The 23,889-nt window shown below is 36.9% G+C and overlaps 1 protein-coding gene across 1 annotated transcript in view; it reads right to left on the reverse strand.

The window, feature by feature from the left end:
* Eya4 (EYA transcriptional coactivator and phosphatase 4) overlaps positions 1 to 23,889 on the reverse strand; it is a 233,192-nt gene that overhangs the window by 128,106 nt on the left and 81,197 nt on the right. The window lies entirely within an intron of this gene.

Genomic DNA, 23,889 nt, shown 5'->3' on the forward strand with positions numbered 1-23,889 from the left:
GGAATAGGAGAAAGCTCGTTAACAATGTCTTCCCCACTCCTCCTTTTAAGATACTGGAATGTTATGGCCACAAGGTTAAGAAACACCCTCCATTAATCATGATGTGCCAAGCACAAAAGCCCAGACAACACAGCCTTGCACGACCTAACAAATTCAGCTTATCTTAGTCATGAAACTTCAAAAGAATTTGGCAACAGGCACGGATTAAATAGCACAGGTTTTAAAGAATAGATAGCAATCATTGTGTAAAATTCTTTAGGGCACCTAATAACATTTACTTGTTGAGTATAACCCAAATTTAAACTTTTCTGTTTGAACAATTGATTATAGAAATTAATCTACTTTATCAACGTAAAATTGTTGAAGTCCCATAGAAATGTTTCTCTTAAAGTCTCTCTCGTGTTTGTAAGGACTTGAAAGGATAATTGAAAGTATATATAAAAGCTCTCTAGAAATGAAACACAGAATCATAACTCCCAAGGAAATAGAGAACTAAGAAAACAAGTGATATAATGCACATAAAAGTTTTTAAACACTGTTAAATAGCATAGAACAATTCATTGTACAAATATATAGGTTAATTTATATAAAATGAAAGTATTTTTGGAGCAGCAAATTGGTAATTGGGTAATTAAAGGAGCAATAGTTCAAATCTGATATTTTTTATTTTCTCAATCATATGTTAAAATAGAAGATAACTTAAGTATTGACATCAAATTCTCTATTTTAAAAATTGAATCATACAGTAAAAAAAGATGTATTTTGCATATTGTGGTTCAATATTTCTTCTATAATATTATAGCAATGATTTCAACTTTTGAAATCTGTTGTAATTTTACATTAGTGCCATCTAGCATTGCTGTTGTTACAAAAACTTTATAAATCACCTTTCCTGCTTAAGTTTTAATCCTAAAATGAAATTCTTCATTTCAGAGTAAATATAACACAGACTGTAGCATAAGTTACACCATAATCCCCTCCCTCCAATGTATATATTTCTATTTGATGAGATAGTCTATCAAGATAAAGTAACAATTTGAACTACCTTGCACTAAGGGCTTAAGAGAAAACAGTTCCATGTGACACATATTTCATATATACAAATATGTGGCGAGAAGAAATAGCCTCTAACTAACTACAAGTAAAAACCAAGTCACTGATTTCACAGCTTTTTTTCCAATGCAGAATTTGATTACTTTGGTGGAAGTGACATTTAGTGACATTGCCTTCAGACTTTTTCTGGTCCTAAATATTTGGTGATCCTAAAAACTTAAGTATACTCCATATTGTAAATGAACAGCCAATCCATACACTAGGAAACTCAAGAATTAAACAATAAAGGAATTATAGATTAGCTCTATCTATAGGAAAGGGCTTATTTTAGCTAAACCTAATACATAATTGAGATAGACAGGATTTTTCCTCTTTGACCTCAATTAAAATGGCTTTCTGGGAGCTGGGTCTAAGCATGATTTTTCTGGTTTCCTCAATGCATACTTATGAAGTCATCTGGCTTTTGTATTTCTTCAACAGCTGTATTACCTTTAAAATTGGCTTGCACCATTTCCCTACAGTAAACTATGTGCTGGCCTTGGACACACAAGCACCTTCCTTTCTGTGAGTAGCTCTGAGCTCAAAAACAGTCAGATCGTACAACTTTGAAAACTCTACCATCAGCCATTTCTATGAAACTTGGAGTAGGAAAAAGAAAAACAGGAAACAATACAGAACTAAAGACCAATTTCTTTCTCTCTGTCTACCAGAGAAGTTAGTTTTGCCTTTTTAGTTGCTTTTAAAAACTAATAATTTAGTACTTTAGAAAACTTTGGGTTAAAAGATAAGAAAAAAGCAAAAAATAAGTACTGCAACACCATTGTCCAGTTGCACAGTACTTCAGCAATAGTAATGCAATGGAGAAAAGAAGCAGGAAACGGGATAGTGCTGAATGGTGCTCAGTAGACCCTGGAAATCTAATGGGAAAACTTATTGGCTGAGATAATTTATTCTCCTCTTCTTCTTCAAGTTCCCTTAACACTCCAACTCTGGCAGTAAATCAGTTTTCACAGATACTTAGAATTAGGGAATTATTTTCTCCTCCTGAATTGCTGTCTTTTTGTCCCCTCAAACACATATATACTCTTTTATACACACACACACACACACACACACACACACACACACACACACACACACACACACACACACATACACACACACACACACACACACACACACATATACTAATAAAACCAAACACAGTAAACCTCTGCTCTTGAATGAAACAAATTAGAACTCTTAACAATGTAGCAATTCAACTACCTCTCCATCCCATCTATGCATTAAAATAGCAGTTTTTAAGCTCTTCTTAAGATTGAAAGACCCAAAAGTTAATATATTTATATTACTTAAACCAAAGCATTTCAAAGACTTCCACATGAAGATTTTAAATCAAGGGGCATGCACAAGTCCATATTCAAATGAAGGCAAAGCAATTAAAATCTGAGGACTTTTTTCAAAAGTTAAAACTACATGTGTTCTTACCATATGCCTCCAGAAAAAAAAAATAGCAAGTTTCTACAGATGGAGGAAAACATTTTCTTAAATGCATGAAATAGTTATTATTGAGATAACTACAATTCAGATAAAGTGAAAAAAACAACTCTGCAAAAGATTTCAAAACAAATTCTCTAGGGGTTGAAACAAATGCCCTTAATTTAAATACATAGCAATAGTTTTTTAAAAATTCTTGTAACACACAACTATTAAGGGAAAACTCCTTAAAACTGTCTGCTAAAGTTTTGGCATAATACATAATCTATTCATTACCAATTATCTCATTAATTGTATTAACAATGCAATTAGAGTAGGTAAATTTTGAGGCATAGTGAACAAAGTCAAGTGTATTTTAAAAGCTTTTAACACAGAGATTAAAGATTTTCTCTAATTGACCTCCTTTCCAAATTTCTATGAGCATATTTCTTCTAGCATTCTTATGCTAAAACCACAAAAATTCCAAACAACTCATTTTTTAACTGGCAAAGTATTTGCTTCTGAGATGGGCTGCCTCCACTGAAACAGAGGACTTGAACATGCACGCAATAATAATGATACCACTTCGATCCAAAGCTACAGACAACTTACCTCAAATTCCAAACACCTGAAACAAATTCCAGTTGTATTTGGAAGTGAGTTTTGAGCATGTGCGCATGTGTGAAGTTCAACAGCCAATAAATTCCGGTCTGCAGTGACAGTAGTAGGAAACCTGGTTCGAGGATTGCAGAACACTCTGAGAGGTTTATAGTCTCTAGTCAACACCCAGGTAGCCTGAAAAAAACACCTTGCTGTGGTGTGAACTTTGGGGCTCCTGAAGCAGGGCAATAATGGAGGTTAACCAGGAGGAGACCTGGAGAGCCTATTTTCTTGGCTCCAGCCAAGGGCCGTCCACGCCTCCTGTTTATAGCAAGACGACTTGCTGTCGGAGGTCACCCCCATCCGCGCTCCTGTCTTTCAATGGACTCTGACACACTGCATTTATCCTAATGTGCTTTTAATGAAGCTCCATCTCTTGACTGACTCCTCGCTCTGTCAACTCCTGTCACCTTATGCATTGTTGGAACTCTTCAAAGAGGAAGCACCTATGTATGTTCAGTTTTCAGAAGCAGATTTGACTTTAAATTTCTTGTAAAGCAATTCTTTCTGCAGAAGAGTTACCTCACAGCAAACTGATCTCTATAAGGACGATAGTCATTTGAAGTTTTCTACCATTATCTTACACTTTTGTTTGCTTTAGCTTCCTGTAAGTATGGGATTTCACTTTCATTATTACTTCTCCCAAGTAAATACAAATTCTCTTTCCCATTTCAGCTTAAGTGCATGTCAACAAAACAGGAGGATAATTTCTATTTAATACCTTGTCAATGTTTTTTCCTTGGAGGTGAAAGAAGGCTGACACAATTAGAAATGTTCACAAAGATGTTACACCCTTTTACATTAGGCCATTTTACATGTACAAGAGAGAAAGCATGTAGATGCCTGAATAAAACAAAATGAATTAAGGATGCCCAGTAAGTCTCTATTATCTGGTGTTAATGTTCTCCTTTTTTCCACATAGTTTATAAGAAAATGCCATATTCACCATTCATCCCTTTAACAATGTGTCTTCCAGAACTCAGAGGTTAAATTTATTTCACATGTAATTCTTCACAAATTTCAACCTAGTTTTTACAGGCATTCAGGGAATTACTGGCCCCGATGTGTTTATGTAATTCTGAAATGATTTCTTTTTCTTTCATTTTTTTCCTGATCATTATAGCTTGGCACTAAGTGATACAGTGCCATACAGACAAGGAGTAAATACCTCATTCTGAATAATTTGTGGCATAAATAGTTTTTAAAGTGAGTCTCATTTTCAAAGGAGGAACCTATTCAACTCTGAGCAGCAGGACCGAAGTGCTTCAGGGACTGAAGACGGCGCTGTCTGCCCACTAGTATTACTGCTGCTGCTATTGCAACTGAGTAACTAAGGAAGCCTATTACACCTGAAGTACAAGGTTATCCTGGGTCAAGATGCCACTGCATCATCTAAATGGTGGACAACTGACTATTCAAGTTCATTAAAGAGTGTTGATTATGCTGGAGTGATTTTGGACAGGTGAGAGCTTTTCTTCCTAGTATAATTAGGATCACTATAAAACAATATCTTCATAAGGAGTTAATACTTGCAATGAAGTCTCCTTCCAGAGTTAGTGCTTCTTAAGTATTGTGGTATAGATTATAAAATTTTTTTTGTCAGTCATGGGGCTTGAACTCTGGGCCTGGGTACTGTTCCTGAGCTCTTTAGCTCGAGGCTAGTGCTCTAGCACTTGAGCCACAGAGCCACCTCAGGTTTTCTGTTGGTTAATTGGACATAAGAGTTCTCCTGGAGTTTCCTGCCCCAGCTGGATTTGAACAGTGATCCTCAGATCTTAGCCTCCTGAGTAGCTAGGATTACATCATGAGCTACTGGCGCCTGGCTTAAGATTTGATTTTTTAAGCTCAACAGAATATGTTTTTGAAGTGGTTAGTCTCTTAAGAGATTTTAAGTCACGTAACATTATCTAAATGTTTCTGAGTCAAGAAGCATTCAATAGAGCAAATTAGATGAGTATCCAAGCTATTCAAAAAACAGAAGTGGAGCTCTGGCTCAAAGTAGAGTACTAGCCTTGAGGAAAAGAGCTCAGGTATGGTACTCAGGCCCTGAGTTCAAGCCCTACAACCAACAGGAAAAAAAAAAGGATTAGATGGGTACAATAGAGACCCAATTGACTATGCCTAAAACTCTAAGGAGGATACAATAAGGTTTTCCTACATGAAGTGGCTAGATGGATTGTCATTTCTTTTTTACTTTTCATGGAAGAAGTAGAAAGTAGGGACAACAAAGAAAGTCTAGTGAAAATTTCATAATATCAACATACAAAGTCCTTTGCATTTTCCATTTTTAAGAGTATATATAACTACAATATTTCTGAGGTGAAATATAATCTCAGTTTGCACCAGACCATCAAGGCAACTCTTAAAACATAAAATTAAACGTATGTCTTCATTTTGTACTGTTATAACTAAGTAGGAACGTTACAGAGATGATTTTAATATGCTTTATGAAGAGAAAATGTAGACATCCTTCTGTTACTATACTACCAACAGCTAGTTATATAGTCTGAAACATTCCTTCTAAATATCAATTTTTTTATCTGTGAAATGAAGTTTCCATCTCAGAGTGTCAATGGTATAGAATTGATTTTCCAACATAAACAGCATATTTTAAGGATTCCATCTACCAAATATATTTCAGACTTTACCATAACAGTTTTCACTACAGTTTCATATTCAGCATAAAACTGTCCATCTGTGCTGTTACTAATTATGTTACCCTATGTGCACAAGTGAGTTGTTAATATAGCTAGAATCAAAGGGTCTAAATACTGTTAAAAGCCAGTAAGGTTTTATTATGGGTAAATGCTTGGGTTCTCTTACATTTTAAAATACTAGAAAGGGCACCCTAACCTCCAGAATCTCTATACAGTCTTTCTGATTCCATCTGTCAATGATTTAAGTGCAATCAATGAAAGTGAGGGCTTGCCCCACATTCTGTGAAGCTATTAGAAACTGCTGAAAGCTGATACATTAAATGGCAGTGACTTGTACATTCTGTCAGGGGCACCCTGGCATTCGTTGAGTGCATGATTATTCTTCAAAGTAATATACAAAGTATGATTAAGTTTGTTCAATCATGGTACCTATTAGCTTTGAGAAAAGTTTTGATACATTAAAAAAAATCAATCAAATGAATCATTTGCTGCAGAAAATGATTCATGGGATGCAAGGTAAACACTTGATTACTCATTCTGCACAACACTTAGCAGAGAGTAGGTGCTTACTGATACCTTGCCCTTCATACCTGCCCCCCGCCCCCTGCCTCCACAGCATCCTGTTTTGTAAATTGTCTAGTAATATATAAAACACTCTTCATCTGTAAACTTGTGAAATACCTTCAAGGCTCTTTTGTAACTACTCTTGCTTGGCTAATATGTTTGTTATTGGCTGATGAACTGTAAGGTAGTTTTCTGGACAATTCCAAGGGAAGATATTTGATGTTAAATGATAAAGCAGAGCCAACCTTGGAGAACAAACACAAAAACTAAAGTACATAACCATGCATGATCAAAGTGAAGGAGAAAACCCAGACTCTACCACCTTAGCAAGATTACTAAGTACCTTAGCCAGGTTATTAGTATGATATCTACAAGAGAATATAAAATCTAAAACGTAACAGCCTATTTCACGTAATATTTACCAAATTATGTTCATGCCACTCTCTAGAAAATGCCATATAATAACTATGTGATAATTATAATTGTTATAGTCAGCAGGAGAGTGGGTAATTTGAAAGAGTAATGAAGGTCAAATGGATAGAGGTAAAGCTATTGGCTCCATTCAAAGTCATACTTCCTCTTTCAATTCACCTCATGTATTCAATGATATCTATTACTGTAGATTGCCAAACTTCTATCACCAGTGGAGATATCCCCTCTACCTAATTTATATTTCTTTATAAACATCTTGTAGGTATATCAAACCTGAACATGTCCAGCATTCCATCTTTACTCCATTTCCAACAATTCTATCTATACTGTACAATATTTTCACATAAAGGAGCAAAGACTCAAAGCCACCACGTCTTCCCATTCTTCAAATCTGTGTCTAAATTTATGATCAAATACAATTGGTGTAGCCTTCAAAGTAGGTCTCAGATCTGCTCATTTCTCACATCTTCCAGCCTTTTCTCTTCTGTCAAAACCATTGTCATCAGTACTCCCCACAATGGCCTTCTTGTTTTATCTGTGCCTTCTTAGATTTTGTATTTGTCTCCTTGTCATCCACCTGTATTAACTCTAGCTAGTTACATTAAGTGTGATTGTGTATGTGAACGGTCAAGCATGATGAATAAGATAGGTAGCAATGATGGTAATCTAGGTGGTAAAGCTGAACCAAAAGACTGATTCTAATTGGTTCTCATAAGAAGAAAGGCCCTTACTATCTGTGGGAATGACCAAGACACAGCTGGAGAGCCAATAGAGCAATGTTTTCAGTCTTCCAGTTGGTATTTTTGTGTGTGTGTTTTCTGCATGGCAAAGGACATAGCTAGCAAGATCAATAGAAAGCCCACGGATTAGAAGAAGATCTTCACTAGCCATACAATGGACAAGGGTCTCATATCTAAAATATACTTAGAACTCAAAAAATTAAATCCTCTAACAAAAAATCCTCAAAGAAACAACCACCCGATAAATAAATGAGCTAAAGACTTCTCTGAAGAGGAAATAAGAATGGCCAATAGACATATGAAGAAATGCTCAACCCCTCTAAGCCATAAAAGAAATGCAAATCAAAACAACACTGAGATTCCACCTCACCCCAGTTAGAATGGCTAAAATCAAGAACTCTAAGAGCAACAGATGCTGGAGGGGATGTGGCCAGAAGGAAACCCTACTGCATTGTTGGTGGGAGTGTAAACTTGTTCAACCACTTTGGAAAGCAGTATGGAGGTTACTCAAAAGACTCCACATAGAGCTCCCCTATGACCCAGCAATCACACTTTTGGGTATTTACCCAAGCAATCACAAACAAGGCCATACTAAGGCAACCAGCACAACTATGTTTATCGCAGCATTATTTACCATAGTTGATAAGTGTGTGTTTTTTGTTTGTTTGTTGTTGTCAGTCATGGGGCTTGAAGTGTACGCCTGGGCTCTATCTCTCAGCTCAAGGTGAGTGAGCCTAGGTACTCTCCCTGAACTCTTTAGCTCAAGGTGAGCACTCTACCACTTGAGCCACAGCGCCACTTCTGGTTTTCTGTTGGGTAATTGGAGATAAGAGTCTCACAGGCTTTCCTGCCCGGGCTGGCTTTGAACCATGATCCTCAGATCTCAGCCTCCTGAGTAGCTAGGATTACAGGCATGAGCCACCAGCGCCCGGCTTAGGATACATCATTTCTATCTGACAACCCAAGCCTTCTGGACCTTGACACCTTGCTGCTGAGTATAAAGTGATACACTTCACAGTGGGAATGTTAGCCTGAAGATTTACATGGCCTCCCTGGATATGGCATTCACTGAAGATCTCCTTGCCTCCGTGTGAGAGATATAGGGAGTCTCAAGCATCATGGGAAATCCCCAGGTGGGAGCTTCCTTTCTTTGCCAGATGCTCTAACCAGAAGGATTATTACTATCGAGACCCCAGGCTCTAAATTGATCAAGAGTTACAGGCCCCAAGAATGCTAACATTTCTTGACATGCAGCTCTTTCTCATCAAGAGAACTGAATCACTTTACTTCATTAAGTATTCATAAAATAATTAATACAAAGTTATGATACACTGAACAGACCCAAGGGCCCTGCTGGGAAAATCTGTTAGCTGCTTTCTCCCATTACATACTCTACTCAAACCACATTAACTGAAATCAGGTATCCTCTCTCTCGCTAGGCAGGGTGGTAAGGTGGTACTTACACCTCAAAGAGAGGTGAAAGTTTAAGTCCTTTCCTCTCTCGCATAACTGGATTGGTACATAAGATGCATAATTGGATGGGTCCCCTTCTGGGGAAGGAAGAATTCAGGCCCATGCCTAATCATTATTTCTTCTTAATGACACTAAGATTGGGGTGAGAAAAAGTGACCAAAGGGTATACAAGGACAGAACAGTTCTGCACTAGTAAACAAGGTCTAGTCACTTTAAAAACTTCCAGTTTTGATTGGCCACTGGCCCAAGGTGTATTCACATGCAGGAATATTTACTCCATGTAACAGTCTGTATTTGGCAGTCAGATCATCATTACTGACACCATCTATTTCAGTTCAGGAAATCTCTTTACCCAGTAGTCATCACTATTTTCTGGCCATGGATATAGTATTCACTCCAATTGGTTGACTTAGACTTGGTTTTTCCAGCGGCCATGTTTAAAGGAGTATGATTTGAGGGCAGCTGCTGCCCCTTTAAACAGCCTATCTATCTCTGTTCCAACATAGAAACAAAGGGAAATTTGCAAGGCAAGTGGATGGCAGTAAGAATTTGTCTAGATTTCTTTGCATCATTTCTCATTTTCCCATAAGTCATGTTCATCATGAGTATAAAGCCATTCCATGACAGTGAGCACTCAAATACTAGTTACCTATGTTTTCCCAGCAGAGGTTTTGCTACAAGAAAATATTCCTACAAGGACTGAAACTTCTTCTAGCAGCCCAGACCCACTAAAAGAAATTCCGAAGACTTTTTATTCTTGGATCCTAATAAATGTCGGGTTGACATGATACACTGTAAGATGTACTAACCTGTTAAATGGACTAACTTTTGCCAGGATGCTAGGTGAAGACTTTCTTAACAAGAATTATATACCCAACCATTATTCTCTGGGAACCCATGAAAGACAGAGCCACTTACACAGTTTTTACTTCAAGTGGCTATAGATTTCCTTCTTTTCTACTCAGGGTATGAAATATGAATCTGTTACTGTTGTCTGGAGGGAGTCAGACTTCCTCTAGGCTATGACGGATCCTTGGATGCTGCTTCATTATGTACATGCCATTATGATCTAAAACTGTCTGCTGTACTGTTGAGGATAGCTGGAGCACCTTAAAGGTAACTCACTTTGAGCATATTTCTAGGGAGTTACCATCTCCCCATCCATCTGTTAGAGTAGCTAACAGATTTCCCCAGCAGAGTCTTTTGGGTTGGTTTATCTAACCATCTAACCCAATATAATGAGGAGAAACTTATTCCCCAATTTTCCAGATCATTGGGTGAACATGTTCACTAATGATGCACACAGAGTTCTTGCAAATTCCATTATTTGACCCATGAGGCTCCCATCCTTTTCCAAAAAAATTTTATCTTTATTAGCATCCTAACTTCATCACTAAATCTGCCAACAACTCTGAAGAGACTGAGGTTTTACCCTATTGACAAGCTGACAAGTCAGCCTGCCACAATTACGCGGATGCTGGCAGAATGGACCAAATTTCCAAGCCAGAGATTTATTGTTCATACAATGAAAATCAGCATTTTTTTGTGACAGATTCCCAAGTTCCAATTTCCCCAGGCTGATATGACATCTATACATACAACAATTTGAATTTTAGAGTACAACAACCCTGAGCTTAGGAAATCAAATGTTTACTAACAGGTGATGTCCTTAGTGGCAAAAGAAGACATTATCTTTATTATACAGAACAGTAAACACACCTGCCATTTGCTGCGGTGGGAAGCAGTATCACTTTCTCCAGGATTGCTCACAAACATCCTTGAAAAGGTTCACAGTATTCCAGCCTAAAATAAGGGGGTGCTTTCCCTTTATACTTAGAAAACAGTCCCAACTCTCAAATCACACAAGAAATGTTCCACTTTGCATTCTTTGAATATTTCAATTTACTTCCCACTTCAGGAACTTCATACTTCAGGACATATGGGCAAGAGAAAGAAGAGGGACCATCTAGCCCCAGACTTAGTTAAGATAAGGGAGACCATGGGAGGAGGGAGTAAGGGTAAGTTTGTTGCAGGAAAATAGAGCTGTGGAACTTTCCATTACATCCTTTCATCCTGTGGCGCTTAGTTAAAATGCCACTTTTCTTTTTAAAACTTTCTTATTTTATTGTAAAGATGCTGTACAGAAGGGTTACAGTTACATGAGTAAGGCAATGAGTGCATTACTTGTCAATCACTGTTACTCCTTCCCTTGTTGTCCCACTATCCCTTCTCTCCTCCACCTCTCCCATTCCCTCCCCGCCCCCACCTGAAGTTGTAAAGTTCGTTTCCAATATACTGTCTTGTGGGTATCCTTGTTACAATGAGTCATTCTGTGTCCTTGTTTCAGCATTTTGTTATTCCCCTTCCCCTCCCCAGATTAGACAAATGTGTGTTCAAGATCCAGGGTACTAAAATCAAGTACAGTGACAACAGGGGATATCCGTCACTATATTCACACAGTCTCATTCATCATAAGTGCTCAAAAATAATTATTGTGCAATCTGACATTCATTTTTTCCTGGAAAATAAAAAGAATTAAGAACATCTGACTCATGGCTTAGCAAACAGTAGGTATTCAATGCCATTTTCCTTCTTCCACCATCCTTTTCTATGCATAGTCTCATTTGCTGCTCTTAGACACAGTATTTACAGTCTGCCTGATGAGAGATGAGGAAGTCAGCACTCAATATGGTATTATGACTTGCCTTAAATAATATAGCATGAAATCTTCCGATTCTTTGCTCAGCAAGCCGTACTGCTAGAATTATCCTATCTGATAATAACATGAGACACAGAGTCTGCACTTGAAAGTACTGTCCAAATGAAATCATGTTTGTTTATATATTAGTATTGAAGAATGTTTCCTTCCTTTCCTCATTTTTGTGCCAATTTCATAAAATAAACACTTTCTTGTGAGTATCAGATATTAAATCTTTCCTTTATAATAAGTAAGAGAGAGAAGGGGCCCTAGGAAGGTTAACTCTTGCAAGCTGCTTCTCTAGATATGATCTGCCTTCAAGACACAATGCCATTCTTCCACCATCTACTGGCCCTGGAGACCCAGTTACATTTCAAGAATTCAAGATGGATAAAGTTTGTCATCTGTAACTTTTGTGATTTATTTCATAATTCACTAAAAATTCTTAAGGAAATGGGCACCCTTTATTCCTCATATATCAACAGCTTTATAGACTATGTTCATATTTTACCTGTTAGAATATATGTCATTATATAAGTATTTTCAAGGTTTAATGACCACATCATCTTCATAGGCATCATAATATTTACTAGCCTGGGGGTGTGAAATGGACACATTTTATTACTTACAGAAGTAACTCCAACTGAATGAAAAACTATGAGGTGATTCTTGACTTTAATATTGATTGTGTGTATGGACTCCTCTAACTCACATGTTTAAGCCCCAATCAACGCCGCCATCCACAAGCCAGCAAGAAACTTCTTACCAGACCTGCACTATGCTGGCAACTTGATCTCAGGCTTCCCAGTCTCTAGGCCTGTGATTGGTTTTTAATGTTTAAGTTACCCTACCACGATTTGTGATGGCAGCCTAAGTTGCCAAGCACAATGTACAAATAAATAGAGTAACACTACTGAGAATTTATTTCTGATAAAAAGCATGCTCTTTATTTTTTATTGTTTTTATACTGAAGATCATGAAATGAAGTAAATAACATAAAAAGGGTTTTAATATTTAAACAAACTTTATTTTCCAACAAAAATAATGATTTGAGGCTTTTCAGAGATTTCCTGAGAGGACCACTGAACAACTGCTCAGAATAATTCCAAACATTTCCTGAGAGGACCACTGAACAACTGCTCAGAATAATTCCAAACATATAGGATAAGGGATGCTAAGCTTAGGACTGCATCTCTTCCAGGGGAGATAGTGTCCCTTATCCAAACTGCTTGGAACCAGAAGTGCTCCAGAGTAGAGATGGTTTGGGAATCCTGGATTATTTACATATACATAATGAAATATCTTGGAAATGAGATCCAGATATAAATATGGAGTTCATTTATGTTTTATAAATACCTTATGCATACAGTCTAAAGATAACTTTTTTAAATATTTTAATATTTTTTTCAAAAAAACAAATTCTGGAATCTTTATTAAGACGTCTGTGGACCTGAAAGACAGACTCAGCATTCCACTATCTGAAAGCTTGTGGTCATCTTAATGAGAAGTTGATTGACTCTGGGAAAAATTTAAGCTCTACAGAAGGGCCTTCTTTGAAGATTACCCCAAAGCTTCATGTTCAAATGCACACACACACACACACACACACCACAGATACAAACATTGACATAGATATATATGCAGATAGATACCAATAGAGATACAAATACACACACATTCAAATACATAGATTCAAAACATAGACCTACACATATAGATACACACATACTAGCACAGATATACATGCAGATACATATATATACACACTATGTATCCGTATTTTCTCAATAAGTTTGAGTCATGTTTTTTTTTTCACAGAAGCTGAATACTTTTATAAACAGAAATGTTTTCCACATTTCAATGCTTTTCCTGGCACAATTTTTAATAAACTGAAGAACTCTATTCCCTATAAACTATCCTTGTTCCAAAAGCCCTAACAGAATTATATGTTAAATTTTTATGGAATGTTAAAATAAAACATTTGACAGAAAAGAAAGGCTGATAAGGCAGTAGAAATGCCTACACATTTGGAATTGGAGCATAAAGAATTCTGTACTATTTATGCAGTCAACATATTATATTAAATTTGTATCAGGAGAAAATTGTAATAAAGTAATGGTACCCCAATTATGTTGATGAATGAATGAAGAGGTCAACATAAACCTGATAGCACTAATACTCATCAACTAAAGTCATTTTCTTCCTCTGTTATAACTGCTATGACTAGTATTCTTGCTATGACTTTTGAAAGTTGGCATTGATCACTACATTAGCTTCCAATAGAGATAATACTTCTATTAATAATAATACTTCTATTATTATTACTGATGGAAAGTTTGTTCCTGGTAACTGAAGATAACCTTACTGTTCTAGCATTCATAATTACATCCAAGAATTTGGCTGACATTTTGTCACAGAAGCTATAGGATTTCTAAAGGATACACAGTTTGATTGTTTCTTAGCTGAAACACTTAGACAGAACATTTTCCAATTTGGAGACATTGTACATTTTGGAATAGTTGCATAATATGACATATTAAAAAAGGACTGAGTCTAAACATGAAATTCACCATTATGCTTCATATACACCTAACAAAAATATGCTGCAGGTAATTTAATACAATATATCTAATAACTTTGTGTATGAGACAAATGCTTATGGTGAGTCATGTTCTACTTATGGCGTCACATGCGTGTTCAAAAAGTTTTAGCTGTACACTGGTGGCTCCCACCTGTAATCTTAGCTATTCACAAAGCTAAACCATGAAAAGCATGGTACAATTCTATCTAGGCAGAATAGCTCAAAGTTTTTATTTCTCATGTGTCAGGGAAAAAAAAGCTGGGCTAGAGATGATTCAATTGGTGATTCAAGCAACAGGGAAAGCTGAGGAAGAATGTGAAGGAGAGTTCAAGCCCTGTGACCAGTACAAAAATTGATGTGGGTGAATTTGAAGCATTTTGTACCTTTTATTCTTACCTTAGGGACATTGAACCTGTATAACCTAGCTCTTAAAATCATGAATATATATGATGCTATCAAGTCCACAATTTACTTAAAATGCTGTATTATTGTGCATTATTGTGCTTAGATTAGCTATAGTTTAGATGCTTCAAGCATTCATTCTATCAAAAGTGGAAGGATGTTTTCTCATCTGGAACCCACTTCCCTCTAGAGTTACCCAGCAGTCCTTCCCACATTTGAACATACAAAATATAAAACCCAGTAAGTTCTGTCCATATTACCCTTAAAATGATGGATTTGGTGAACTCTTTAAAGAAACTTGGAAGTGGCACTGTGGCTAAAGTGGTAAAGAGACTTCAGCTGAAGAGCTGAGGGACAGTGCTTAGGCCCAGAGTTCAAGTCCCACGATGGACCAAAAATAAAATAAAAAGTTGCATTGGGGCTGGGAATGTGGCCTAGTGGTAGAGTGCTTACCTAGCATGCATGAAGCCCTGGGCTTGATTTCTCAGTACCACATATACAGAAAAAGGCAGAAGTGGTGCTGTGGCTCAAGTGGTAGAGCGCTAGCCTTGAGCAAAAGAAGCTCAGGGACAGTGCCCAGGCCCTGAGTTCAAGCCCCAAGACTGGCAAAAAAAGAAAAGAAAAGAAAAGAAAAGAAACGAACCTTAAGCCTTCTTATGAGCTACAGAACATTATCATTGCCTGCTACTGGCCATTAGATGCAATGGTCCTACCTAGAATTTTGCCATTTGTCTCTGTTGAAACTCAAGAAAGGTGAAATTCACCAAATCTAAAAGAACACATTGAGCTAGAATGCCTTCGAACCTACAGGAAAAACTATGGAGATACTTTTTTGGTATGTTTGCTTGCTGATAAATGTTTAACTACTTTTTTTCTCTGTGGGGCAAAATTTGGTTTAAGATATCTTTTGTTCATATGCTGGATAAAATTTGAGCATGGAAAATCTTCACTCATCTAATCTTTTTGTGACCCAATTAACAAACTGTTGTTGCTTAACACACATACAGTCACATATACATGCATATACACATACTCTCATACATACAGGTACATTTTCACACACACATGCACACAGATACCTGCATATGATGCCCAAACGTGCATACACCTCACCACAGAAGTATAGACATAGTATATGTCAATGCTGTTTGCTGACAAGATGTTAAAGATGAAATATGGACTAACAGATAATTGGGAAAGTCATGCTTCAACTCCACAAAGAGGAATGATGGGAAACTATAATGTATTACCCAGAAAATACTCTCCATTACAGATAAAACTGACTTTTTTTAAGTAAAACTTATAGTCATGATTTTTTTGGGGGGTCTGGTCATGGGGCCTGAACTCTGGGCCTGGGCACTGTCCCTCAGCTCTTCAGCTCAAGGCTAGCACTCTACCACTTGAGCCACAGCACCACTTCCGGCCTTTTTCTTTTTGCTGAAGAATGGAACCTAGGGCCTCAGGCATACAAGGCAAACATTCTACCACTGAGCCACCTTCCCAGCCCGAGTCATGATTTTTTTTTGAATGCACATAAAATTTACTCCACATAATAAATTACAATCTAAACTGAGATTCCACTGTAATGTATGTTTGTTTATATTTATACTAATCTATGAATTCACTGTCCTTTAGACTTGTAGAAACTGGCCCAAACTCTCATTACTGCTGAGACCACATAATAATCAACTTTCCACAACTGTCCGCCATGGTATTTTGAGCTAAAATGTGTAGAGCTTCACTGGAAATATTAAATGTGTTGATTTAGCTATGGGTGACTGACTTCCAACTTCCAAACTCTCTTGTGAGACTCGGCCTTTATGAAACTTGGCTTTGCCTTTCCGTCCTTTCTGTCTTCCTTTCAGTGCAGCTGCAGTTTGGCTTCATTGTCACCATACTTAAGCTGGTGAGCAATAGATATTCAATTGTTTTTGTCTCTATGTATTTGTAATTTGTGTGTTTTGATGAAGAGTGTTAAAGGAAACCTGGGGAAATATATTTCCACTGATCTATGAGAAATACTGTACATATTATTCTATTCCCAATTCCTTTTTAAGGATTTCCTACTGAGATAGATTTGCAGGGGAGGGCTGATGGAAGGACTGACACTGACCAACATGAATTTTGTGTGTGTGTGTGGGGGGGGGTCCTGGGCCTAAACTCTGGGCCTAGGCCCTGTCCCTAACTCTGGGCCTAGGCCCTGTCCCTAAACTCTGGGCCTGGGCCCTGTCCCTCAGCTCTTCAGCTCAAGGCTAGCGCTCTACCACTTGAGCCTCAGCACCACTTCTGGCTTTTTCTGCTTATGTGGTGCTGGGGAATCCAAACCAGGGCCTCATGCATGCAATGCAAGCGCTCTACCAGTGAGCCATCTTCCCAGACCCCAAGACGGATTTTATTCACAAATTTTCATGGTAAATTGAGACTCTTTTGTACAACTACTTAAAGATAATAAAAAGTTTAAAAACATATTTCTCAAATTAATCAGATCACTTTTATATGTACATATGACATTTCTAACATTCTGATACTTAATGTTTCTTTCACTTAATAATGCTAAACTATTATATCTTTATAATGCAAATATATTATATTTTGTATTCTAATTAATGTTACACTATTGTAATAATATTGTTAGATTATCATATCATTAACAATACAAATTTATTTTATCATTATAATACAAAATTATCATTATAATACATTATTAATACAATGTTAACATATTAATGTCTTACATTTTAAGACAGTTTTCATTTTGAGTTTCATTATTTATTTATCTTTTTACATTTAAAAAATCCACCATTGTAAAAAATTTCACAAACAAATTCCTTTTGAACATGAATACAGTGATCATACCCAGGGCAACCACAGAACCATGAGGTTAACTGTGGTATATCTATTTTCAGCTAAATTCCATCACATTGTGTACTCAAGATAGTGCATAAGATCCATAAACTATTTTTTTTTGGGGGGGTCTGGTCATGGGGGCCTGAACTCTGGGCCTGAGCACTGTCCCTCAGCTCTTCAGCTCAAGGCTAGCACTCTACCACTTGAGCCACAGTGCCACTTCCGGCTTTTTTCTTTTTGCTTATGTGGTGCTGAGGAATCGAACCCAGGGCCTCATGCATGTAAGGCAAGCATTCTACCACTGAGCCACCTTCCCAGCCCTAGATCCATAAACTATTAAAACTATTGACCTACTTACAAAGCATTTTGACATCTAAAAAAAAGACACAAATGTATATTTAAATGAATTTAGTTGCCCTCAAAAAGATTATTTTAAGCTATATAATTTCTGAGATAAAATGGCTTAAGATCTATGATTCAAGAAGGAATATAAAAGAAATAGTGAAGCTTCAGCAAATTTTATTTTTCTTCCTGTCCTCCCCTCTTTAACACAGCATTAAGTCTTGACATTTCTAATTTTCTTTCCTTTTTTTGGTTGGTCATGGGGCTTGAGCTCTGGGCCTGGGTGCTGTCCCTGAACTCTTCAGCTCAAGGCAAGAGCTCTACCACTTGAGCTATAGAGCCACTTCCGCCATTTCTTCTAAATTTTAAGAAACAATCTAGACAGGTGAGGATCCAGGAAGAAGGCCAGACAAACAAGTTCGGTACTCTGCTGTTTGCTGGTGGATGCTGACAGATGCTAGGTGGTAAGAGCTCCATGGACCTTTCCTACTTTAGTGCACATTTAAACTTCCTATAATTAAATGTGTAGAAAAAATATTTCTCTTGGTCATATAGTTCTGGAACATGTTAAAGAAAAATGAACTTTACAACTTTGGTGCGGGGGAGAGGGGAAGTAGTGGGGAGGACTGGGAGGGGAGCGGGGGGAGGATGGGAAGAGATGGGAAGGGGAAACAAAGGAGGAGGCTACAATGCTTGATAAGAAATGTACTCATTATCTTGCCCATGTAATTGTAACCCCTCTGTACAGTATTTTCACAATAAAAAATAAAATTAAAAAAAAAAGAATTTGAACCAGTGGGGCTGGGAAGGTGGCTCAGTGGTAGAGCATTTGCCTTGCATGCATGAGGCCCTGGGTTCAATTCCTCAGCACCACATAAGCAAAAGAAAAAAAGCCAGAAGTGGTGCTGTGGCTCAAGTGGTAGAGCGCTAGCCTTGAGCTGAAGAGCTGAGGGACAGCACCCAGGCCCAGAGTTCAGGCCCCATGACTGGACCCCAAAAAAATTTTTTTTTTGAACCAGACATTACACCTATAATCAAACATCTGGAAACTTGGGAAAAATTAATGAAATGGTGAATTTTTAAGGAATTTTTAAGGAAATTTTTAAGGAAAAACAAGCAGCTTTGCAAAAAGGAAAATAAAGGAGGAGAGAAACATTAAGAGTCCCTTTGCCTTAGGTTAATTCAGCTATGGGAGTTCTGAAAGATGACGATGACCGGAATCTAAGATGGCTGGGATAACTAACCCAGCTGGGCTACAAGCCTAAATAAGGTCCCAGAATAATAGATGATAAATGCTAAATATACACAGATTGGAACTGAAATGGAGGGCTAGTAATGTAGCTCTGTAGTAGAGCACTGACAAGAGCATGCACGAAACCTAAGATCAATCCCTACTACCATATAACAAAATTTAAATAAATAGATAAGAGATTTCATGGAAATGGGCTGCAAAAATAGAAAATGACTAATAATTATATGCCAAGCTTACAATCGAACTAAGAGACATTTATTACATCCAGAGTAGAGAGTCCTCAGAGAGTGTCTGAGACCCTCAAAGTTTACCTCTTTTTGGTAACACACTCACTCTTGTAACACTCAACAACAAGCCTCAAAAAAATCAACTTTACTTTGAAATGTTTTAATGGCTTTTGAAACAAAATGTAACACTTCATGAAGAAAAACAATAAAGTTCAGATAGTCAGCAGTTTATTTCTAGCATCCCATATAAGTTGCCAGTCATACAAAGAAAACATAATCAGAGGAAATATTAGTCATTAGAAATAGACTCAGAAATACCAGAGATAATAAGTTGGAGAAGTTGGTATTAAAACCATTATTTTAAGTTTAATCCAGAATTTAAATGAAAACATGAAATTAATAAAAGTAAATGAAGTGTGTGAATAAAGGAAATTGAATTTTTCAAGCTAAAATATTTGAACATCTGATATAAAAAGAAATCACTGGGTTGAAACTACAATCTATTTGACACTGAAGTAGAGAAGATTAGCAAATTAGAAGACAGCAAACTGAGGCACAGAAGAAAATTAAGACTGTAAATGATAAAAAATATGCGCGCATGCGCACACACACACACACACACACACACACACACACACACACACACACACACACACACACACACACACACACACACACAGCTGGGCACCAGTGGCTCATGCCTGTAATCCTATCTACTCATCAAGCTGAGATTTGAGGATCACAGTTTTTAACCCAGCCCAGGCAGAAAAGTCCCCATGAGACTCTGATCTCCAGTTAACCACTTAAAAATCAGAAGTGCACTGTGGCTCAATGTGGTAGAGAACTAGCCTTAAGCAAAAGAGCTCAGGGACAGCAACCAAGCCCTGAGTTCAAGCCCCTCAGCTGACAAAAGTTAAAAAAAAAAAAAAAAAGAGCCAAGGGACATCTGAGTCAGTATCAAGCAATCTATCACACACGGAGTTTAGAAATAGTGAGAGCAAGTGATGGAAACAAAAGTATTTGCTTAAAATTAGATTGGTGAAAACAAAATTGTAAAATCACCTGCTCTTACACTTGTAATTACACTTACATTTTTAATCTGGTAAAAAAAAAACTTGCTGTCAGAGTATGTAAAAATTTCTTGACAATCAAAAATAAAATGAGCAACCCAATAATGAGGCAAATGAGCTAAGCAGATACTTCACTGAAAAGGAGATACAAAGATACATAGTGATTGTTATTTCATGAAACAATCTTTAACTATCTTTAAAAATCTTTAATTTTTGACAAGAAATTGAAAGATGGAAAAAACCCTAGAACATCAATACATAAAATATGAAAAGTAATACCAAATATGAGAAAGTTTCACATGTGGTCAAACATGATCAAACTATTTCAAAAAGAGTTTAGCATATTTTTTAATTTTTAAGTAAGCACCAACAATATGATCCAACAATTCCACTGCTAACTATGTAAGAACAATAAAACCATAAATAAATTGTGGTATGGACATTTGATTGTATATATTACAAATTAATGAAAAAACAAATTACTAGTACCCACAAAATATGGTAAAACTCCAAATTAATAGAGGCCAAACTAAAGGATAACTTAAAAAAATGGTAAAACTCCAAATTAATAGAGGCCAAACTAAAGGATAACTTACTTTGTGAAAGAATTTAGATGACATTCTAGAAAAATACCATTAATTTATAATTTAAGACAAATTTCTAGGACAAGAAACTGAGTGTAGTGACACACAAGAAACTTTTTGGAATGATGGAACTATTGTATAGCTTCATTTTTATGGTCATTATATGGATATATACATTTGTCAAAATGCATAAAACCCTTTATTTTATACGGGTGTATTTTGCTATGGGTAAATTACAATCACAAATTTGACTTCCAAATTCTCTGTTAGTATTAGTCTGTATTTTCCACTCTATTTCTCTTCATTTAAGTAGTGACAGCGCTCTAGCCCTGGTCCAAGACACCATAATACATCTTCTTTGCTATTTCAGAAGTCTTCTTGGCTTCTTACTGGTTCTACTCTATTTGTGGATCAAACCAAGGGCCTCATGCATGTTAGGCAAGTGCTCTCCAACTGAGCCATCCCCATCTCCTTTTTCTATTCTTGAACTACCACTGTTCATCAAGTGCCAGTGGCTCACGCCTGTCATCCTAGCTACTCAGGAGGCTGAGATCTGAGGATTGCGGTTCAAAGCCAGTCCAGACAGGAAAGTCCGTGAAATTCTTATCTGCAATAAGCCACCAGGAAACCAGAAGTGGCACTGTGGCTCAAGTGGTAGAGTGCTTGTCTTGAGCTGAAGAGCTGAGGGACAGCACTCAGGCCCAGAGTTCAAGGCCCATGACTGACCAAAAAAAAAAAAAAAAAGAGAAGAGAGACTCCTCATATCTACTGTTCTACAAATGTTTTATATTTTACTAGGTTATAATATCAAAAATAGAGTTTTAGTGTGGTAAAACATAAAAGAAAATATCAGCGTGTGTAACAAAGCATTTTTTGCATAAAGCTTACAATTTGTGTGTGCGTGTGATACATGTGTGTATACTGGGTTATGTACAATATTTCTTCCTTTGGGTTGCAGCTAAAGACGGTTGTCCAAATGCCTCTGCTTCAAATATTAGGTACATTATACATAAAAATACCTAATGGCTTCCTATTGCACTTAATATAAAATCCTAACTCACATTATGGGCTCTCGGGTTACTAATACTCTAATCCTTGATGACTAGAATAATCTAGCCTAATTTAATCCAACCTAACCTAATCTAACCTATCCTCGCTCAGCTGTCCTTCTCACTGCTTAGCTCCTCTGTCCTATTTGCTATTCTCCAAAGACATTAAATTCCTTTTCCTTTTATGATTTATTTAATATTCCTATTGGCGGGACATTCTGTCACAAAACGTTAAATTGTTGTGCTTCTGCTCAAATATCCTCATCACAACACTGCCTTCCATCACTATTTGGTAAAAATAAAACGCCACTCCAACTCCAGCACTCAAATTCAGAACATTGCATTCTATGTCTTTATAATACATAGGTACACACAAAATGATCTTTCTCTTCAGTAGTCTCATGAATACCTGCCCCCTCTCTCTCTTTCCATCTCCAAAGGAATGGGATTTATCGTATAAAAGTATACTTTCATGTCTGAACTCTGCAGGTAACGTTGGCCCCTAAAACATGCATGGCATGAAGTGAAAACTCAATCTCTTTTATTTGCATCCTTCTTGGTTCAATTGCATACTTGCTATCACCTTTCAGGCCTTGATTAACATGAACAGCAATCAACAGAGATGACAAATGGAATCAGAAACACTTCAAATGTGCTTTCATCAAATATTCTTGGTGTGATTGATATTTTGTGTCCTACATATTTTCTCTCTAAGTTATTTCACAAATTTTCAGATGATATTTTAAACAGCTATGATTTTCAGAAACAGGCAGGCCTCGGGAGTTCATGCTTCTTTTACCAGAGCTCTTAAATTGGCATCCTACAAGTTGTATCTGGCAACAAAGCATGTTCTGTTTGACTGGAATGAGATTTTGAATTGGAAATCAACATTTATGAATTGTTAGAGCTCACATAAAAATCTGGATTTCTACCAGGTTCTCATAAGTCAAATGACAAAACAACTTTTGCCTATGACAGCAATGAAATGTAGTCCCTGGCAAGGGCTTGACCTTACAGTTTTTAATGGTCCCGGCCCCCTATATTGGTTTGTACTCCAAACACTTCTTATTTTCACATCATCAGCATGTATCTTGAGGCACTTCATTCCAGCTTGCACTGACTTAGAAGGTCTAGATCCCAGAAAAGATGAGCACTATTTTTAATTAGGACACAACTTTCTCGGAAACTTAGATATATTGAAATTGGAAGCCATGTTTCAGCAAAGGAAAGACATGATCTGATTCATGCTTTTAAAGCCCCACTTTGGGTACTATAACAAGTTGGGGAGAAAAAGGCTCCTTGATTATCAGTGGTTGCACTTGAGATGTTAGTAACTGATTAAGTTCTGAATCTATATTTTACAGTGAGAACCAACAGAATTTCTAATAGATTATATCAGAGAAAGGCACTAGTTGGAGATAAAACCTATTGATATATAAAGCTCAGAGAATGGATGGGATCATGGAGAGGTTGTGCATCATTTAGAGACAGGAGAGACAGAAGAGGATTGAACAATGGAAATGGAGATCAGAAGGTTTAAACTTACACTGAAGCAAGACTGACACTAGGCAAACATGTATCACTGACTGTTAAAAGATTCAAAAAATACTTCAAATATCACCACCACCTACCTCAAAGAGGAAAAACAAGGGCTGTGATTGATGGATGGACCTTATCTGGCAAAAGGTACACAGTTATTTATGACAGAGCCCAGATTTGAATAGGGGTACACTTAACTCTCGCACTCTTTAACCTATGCAATCTGCCCATTTTGGTAATATT

The sequence above is a fragment of the Dipodomys merriami genome, unplaced genomic scaffold, assembly GCF_024711535.1.
Source record: "Dipodomys merriami isolate MVZ:Mamm:240054 unplaced genomic scaffold, mDipMer1.0.p SCAF_8, whole genome shotgun sequence".
Classification (NCBI taxonomy): domain Eukaryota; kingdom Metazoa; phylum Chordata; class Mammalia; order Rodentia; family Heteromyidae; genus Dipodomys; species Dipodomys merriami.